This window comes from Acomys russatus, chromosome 9 (assembly GCF_903995435.1).
Source record: "Acomys russatus chromosome 9, mAcoRus1.1, whole genome shotgun sequence".
Lineage (NCBI taxonomy): Eukaryota > Metazoa > Chordata > Mammalia > Rodentia > Muridae > Acomys > Acomys russatus.
The window spans coordinates 13004226-13011310 of NC_067145.1; positions in this window are offsets into that span (position 1 = coordinate 13004226).

Genomic DNA, 7085 nt, shown 5'->3' on the forward strand with positions numbered 1-7085 from the left:
TATAACCTCTACTTTATAGTTGCATAAACCATCACACAGAAAGACCAATGTAAATGGTTCTGTTTAAAAAATAAACATTTTCCGATCCTCTGTATCAGGTACAACTGAAAAGAACCTGGTAAATGAATTGGTAGGTGATAGAAGAAGATTGTCTGAGGTCATCATGGTGACTATGTCTTAATGATCTTTTTTTTTTTTTAACTGCGTTTATTTATGTGTTTCTTCTCCCTCTTTTTTCTCTGTTTCTCTTCTCTTCTCTCTCTCTCTCTCTCTCTCTCTCTCTCTCTCTCTCTCTCTCTCTCTCTCTCTCTCTCTCTCTCTCTCTCTCCCTCTCATCTTAACAAAACTAATATGTAAGTATAGAGTTACAATAAAATAAATTAACTTGTAATGTAAATATATATATTCTCAAATTATCATCTATTGGTTGGCAGTACATAAATAGTTAATTATTATGTGTAAGATAAAATGAAAAAATAAATGTTAAAATCATTCAGTTATTCCAGAGATGTCATCTATGATATTATTAAGACAATCAATCTTTTTATAATCCATGTTTAGTTTGTATTTCTGTAGGACCTCTAGAAACTATTGAAACAAATAAGTATTTTAGGGAATAAGAGAATTCTGATCCAGATAAGCACTTTCCTTGACACCTGACAAGCTGAATTCAATGCCTGGGCTTCATTAAAGGGTGAATGGGGAGAAGTTATTTAATATCTGACCACTTATTTATAGGTCATAACACTGGCAGGCATGCCTACAAGTCATCACATGCATACACAAATATAACAAAAGTATGCTAAAGAACAAAAAGAATAAAAATCTTAATTTGTGTCTCAATATTCCATGACCTGTCTTTAACCGTAAATAATGCCATTCTTTTTCCTTTAATGTTAAATTTATATTCACCATTCTTATAATAGTAAGGACAGAACTCAACAAATGGTATGTGCTGCTATTATAATCCTCCTATTTTTAATCTATCTTCTAAAATACATGTATCTACAATAAATTCAGTGATTAATTTATTCAACAATATGTCAGAATAACACCCCTTACATAAATCAAACTTTTGTATAAACCTATACAAAACATTTTCTCAGTATTGCCTTTTTTTAATGATATAAAAAATTTTGTTATAAGAAACCTATCGAGGCTGGGCAGTGGTGGTGCATGCCATTAATCCCAGACCTTGGGAGGCAGAGGCCAGCAGATCTCTGTCCGTACGAGGCCAGCGTTGTCTACAAAGTGAGTCCAGAACAGCCAAGGATACACAGAGAAACCCTGTCTGGAAAAAACAAAACAAAACAAAAAAAGGAAACCTATCGAGTATCTGATAACTAACCAAAATATTTATAAAATTTATGAATGCATCATTGATAAAATTAGTTATTGACTTTTATGTAAAATGCAGATGATTAACATGAATGTTATATATGAATGTAATATTCCATGTATAGTAGTTTCTAAACTAATTTAAATGATGAGTACACTGGAGGATGATGTAAATTTTATATATTTATGTAAGAATAAAAATTAATTATTTTATGTTAATACTGCCTTCGCTTTTCCTGTCCTTCTTATTGAATCCAATTCTCCTGTCACAGTTCTTTTTTTACATTTATGTCATATAATTTATAATTACTTTCCCCCTTTCCCTGCCATTAAGAAATTCTCTTTCTTTTCCATGCTTTCTCCCCTAGGCTTATGAAATACACACACACACACACACACACACACACACACACATTAAATCCCCTATCATATGCCTTCAACATATCAAGTCTTATCTGGACTGCCTGCATTATCTTCCTCTGTGGCCACCGAGGGTCACCATTCACGGTCCTTGGTTGGTGAATCAGTATCTGCAGAACCCTCCTCTCATGCTCAGATTTGTTGGCTTTATTAGTGTCCTTGTGAACCTTCTGTCTCCTCCAGGTCCTTCTTACCCCTAACTCTTCCATAAACCTCCATGCACTCTGCCCTGAAGTTTGGTTTTGATCCTCTGCTGGGTGGAGTCTTTCAGAGGCCGTCTATGGTATGCTCCTTTCTTGTTCCATAGCTTCAACCACTTTGTATCTATTCTATTTACCTTTATGATAAGAGTTAAGAACTTATGTACATGTACATATATATTTAATCTTAAACATAGCCATCTTAATCTGTATAATTTTAGGTGTATGTATGTTTTATGGGATAGTCATTGGTATTCATTCTTCTTTGTTCCCAACACCCTGAAAACAGTAAGTTGATGTAGATAATGGGAGATTTCATTGACATTTTATGTTTAAAGTTTGAATGGTTGAAAATTTTGGGTCATATATCAATCAAAATTGTTTTAAAACTCTACACTCACTACAAGAAATATTAATGTAATAAATATACAAAACATCCCTTTTGTGCATATGATTTAATCCATTTGTGTATATGCTGATATCTATATAATCTAATCACTTGTGGAGTTGTTCCTTTACCTTGTTAGAAATTATCAATATATAAATAATCTTTTTTATTTTTTTTATTATTAGTTTATTCAAATTACATCTCAGTTGTTAGCCCATCCCTTGTATTCTCCCATTCCTCCCTCCCTCCTGCTTCCCTCCCATCCCCCTCCCCTACGTCTGTGACTGAGGGTGATCTCCTCCCCCTGTATATGCTCATAGGGTATCGAGTCTCTTCTTGATGATCTATTATCCTTCCTCTGAGTGCCACCAGGCGTCCCCATCCAAGGGATATGGTCAAATATGGGCCACCAGAGTTTGTGTGAAAGTCAGATCTCCTTCTCCACTTAATGGTGGAGAATGTCCTGTCCATCGGCTAGTCTGGGTAGGGGTTCGAGGTTTACTGCCTATATTTTCCTTGGCTGGGGCCATAGTTTGAGGAGGACCCCCGGGCCCAGCCCACCTGTAGTTTTCCAGGACACTCTGGATCCTTCTATTTCCTCATTCTCCCAGGCTTCTCACACCTAAAGTCTCAATAGGATGTTCTCCCCTCTGACCCACTTTCCTGGTAGGTAAATTTTTCCATGGAGACGTATACCCCTTGGACTAGTGTCTCAATATAAGTGAGTATATACCATTTATATCTTTTTGCTTCTGGGTGAACTCACTCATTATGATAATTTCTAGTTCAATCCATTTGTCCACAAATTTCGGAAATTCCTTGTTTTTAATAGCTGAGTTATATTCCATAGTGTAAATGTACCACAGTTTCTTTATCCATTCTTCTACTGAGGGACACATTGGCTGTTTCCATGTTCTGGCTATTATGAATAAGGCAGCTATGAACATGGTTGAGCATATGTCCCTGTTGTGTGGTAGTGCATCTTCTGGGTATCAATATATAAATAATCTTAAGGTAAAGTAAGGACGTAGGGTCATAAAGGCTTGGTTGAAAATTAAATTCATAATCTTTTCTGCCATCTTTTAAAACAACATGCATAATATTTACAGTTGATTCACTAATAGAAAACTAAAGCCTGTGGAACTTAGTTCATGAACATGGGAAATGTATCTAAAATAAATAATTTATTCTTGAGCTTATCATGTGTCTATTGTTTGTGAACACAAGAAAACACTTCAAATTTATGCTTGGAGTAGTTTTCAGTGAAACTGCTTCCAGTAACATTGAAGCCAAATCTTTTCAATGGAAAGAGGATAGCATCTTTAACAAATGGTGTTGGTCTAAGTGGATGTCTACAAGTAGAAAAATGCAATTAGATCCATATTTATCACCATACACAAAACTCAAGTCCAAATGGATTAAATACCTCAACATAAAACCAGACACATGAAATCAGTTAGAAGATAAAGTGGGGGAGAGTTTGGAACACATTGGCACAGGAGACAACTTCCTGAACAGAACTTCAACAGCCCAGGTTTAACGTCAACAATCAATAAAAGGTACCTCATGAGGCTGAGAAGCTTCTGTAAAGCAGAAGACAATGTCAACAGAACAATGATTTTTTTCAAAGACACTAAAAAAGTCATGAAGAATATAGTGTCACGCAGTTTGGCATCGGAAACCCCAGAGGAATATTTTCTTAATCCTTGTAAAATGTGAATAAATACTTGTAAGACATCACAGAGTTTACACTACTATGCACATCTCTGCAAATGAATAGCATAGTTCTTGAAAGGATCACATACACTTACTTGTGTTTTACACATATATTTTGATAAATGTGCTTACAAGTGCAAAATGTCCAATCAATGTGAATTGAAATTTTGAACATGTCTGTACACCATCTGATGAATACAATCGTGTGTATATGAATTTTGTAAAGTGTAATGGACAATTTGGCATTCAGGTTTCAGAAGTCAAGATCACACTGTTACTCAAAAGAGCTAAATTAGAACATAATTAAAAATAGAACAATTTTATGCATATTAGATGCAAATGATTTGAAAGAAATGACATATTTGAATTATTAAATTTTATGTATATAGTACTCCAAGGAGTGTTTTCCTTATATTTATTGAATTAATTTTAAATATACTTATTTCTGAAGTTTAGTGTCAAGTATTAATATATATTTATTCATACTATAAGAAAAGTATAAAAAAACTAAACAAAAACTCCTTTAATTTAAACATCCAGTAATTTTAGTTTCCAGAACACCAAAATGCACAATTTACTGAACAAAGCACTGAAATCTTGGGTTATACACAATTAAAAAACGGAGTCATGAAACCATGTTTAAAAGACATTTTCTGTGTCAGCAGTTGTTCCTAGAAGTATACATAGTGTAAGTCAGCATAATGTACATAGAGTGGAATAAAATTTGTAAAGGCTGATTAGGTTGGCTCAACCAAAATCATTTTCTCACTTTGTCTTTTCATTAGCACGTTTAACTAAGTGTCAGAAAAAATATTTTTAACAAACAACACTTCAATTTTTTCAACACTTGCTTCATTTGAATATGCCTGATATATAATTTAATAAGTATTGTTAGAAATATTCATGACAAGAATTATAATCAACAGGAAATGTTACTTAATATGGACATATGAGGTTACTAAAATATGTTTTGGAAAAAAATGAAGGTACCTTTACAAACTATTTAACTTATATTAATAATATACTTGGAATAAGATTTTATAATAACAAAAATAAGTCTTTGATACAATTTAGTAATTGTTAAGTAAAAGAAATAAGAATATACATAAAATATAATTAAGAATTTTAAGGGACAAGAACCAGTTATTTACATTTTCTCTTAAATTCTATGTCACATCTAGGGGGAATGTGTTATCTTAGGAACACTATAGCCAGATAATTACAGATGCTGAAACCAAGAGAATGTAATCAATAGTGAGAGAACAGGAATTTGAAAGTCTTTTGTGGGACATGCCCCTTGGGCTAGTATGCAGATATAAGTGAGTATATACCATTTGATTCTTTCTGTTTCTGGGTTAACTCACTCATTATGATCATTTCTAGCTCAATCCATTTATCCACAAATTTCGGGAATTCCTTGTTTTTAATAGCTGAGTAGTATTCCATAGTGTATATGTACCACAGTTTCTTTATCCACTCTTCTACTGAGGGACACTTAGGCTGTTTCCATGTTCTGGCTATTATGAATAAGGCTGCTATGAACATGGTTGAGCAAATTTTCTTGTTGTGTGCTGGAGCAGGAACAGTCATAGCGGAGGGGAATAATGGAAAAATGGGGGGGGAGGAATGGGAGGATACAAGGGATGGGATAAACATTGAGATGTAACAAGAATAAATTAAAAAAAATAAAAATAAATAAATAAATTAAAAAAAGAAAAAAGAAAAAAAAAAAGAATTTGAAAGTCCAGAACAATAACACAAAACCAATTCAAAGTGGTAACTACAGACCACCATGTTCTACAATTCACAATCCACACTAAAACAACAATGTCACAACATATTCCTTGATAGATGCTGTTATTTCTACTTTTGCCTTCTTTGTGAAAATATACAGAAATTAAATACAGAAAATATGTCTGTAATTTCACAGATTACCTTTAGTCCATGGGAATTTATTATTTTTCTTCGTGTTAAAGATCTAGTATACCAATCACTTAGACAACAGATTTCATGGGCTAGTCATGGCAGAATCAACAATTTCACAGTTCGATCCGAATTTTCAAAAACAGCTGCAAAATCCAAACAATGGCAAATGCTTTTTAGGTGATCCTAATGAGCAAAATGAATGGAAATTAAAGTTTATTAAACTTAGAACTTGACATTTGTTCCCAGTTTCACAATGTCTTAAAAAAAAAAAAAAAACCCTACCAAAGATTTCTACATCTTGACTATTACACTATAAACTAAATTTGAAATGACATTTTCTTGGTAATTGTAGATTAATGTTGAATATTTACTGTGTTTTGAACTCTATAATATTATTTATATGATTTTCTAAATCTCAAGAGCCTAAAGTCTTAGCTTTCATTGACATTTTTTATATACATATATGTATATATGTGTTTGTATGTGTGTTTACATAGAACAATGTGCATGCAGTGAACTTAGGACCCCCTGTTCAGATCTAGCTAATGGGACAGCTCATTCTCCACAGTTGTGGAGACATGAGTTCTGATGACCCTGATTTGGTTACTTTCCCTTGGTGGGGAGGCCTGGCAGCACACAGAGAAAGGGAAAACAGGCTATTCGGATGAGATCTGACAGGTGGTGGTCATATCGTGGGGGAGGAGATCCCCTTTTATCAGAGGTCCAAGGGAGGGGGATAGGGCAGAAGAGGGAGGGAAGGTAGGAAAGGGAAAATACAAACAAGGGGATAATATTCAGGATGTAATAAATAAAAATAAAAATAATTTCTGTTGATGACTGTATAAGTGTTTTCAAAGCATTGTTTGATTTCCTTGAAACCTGACAAAGTCCAAGCTTAATTCAGCTCTTGGTTTCAGGTTGTAAGTCACTAATGAAAGAGAAAACAAAGCCCCATGGGAAATAGAGATGACCTGAGGAGTCTGTTTATGTGGTTTTCATAATGTGACACTCAACCATGTTGTGTTCTGTCAGCTTACATGTCATGAGGACTGCTTTGTTTGAGTCTGTTGGTTAATGCTGCTGCGCATAAGTCATGC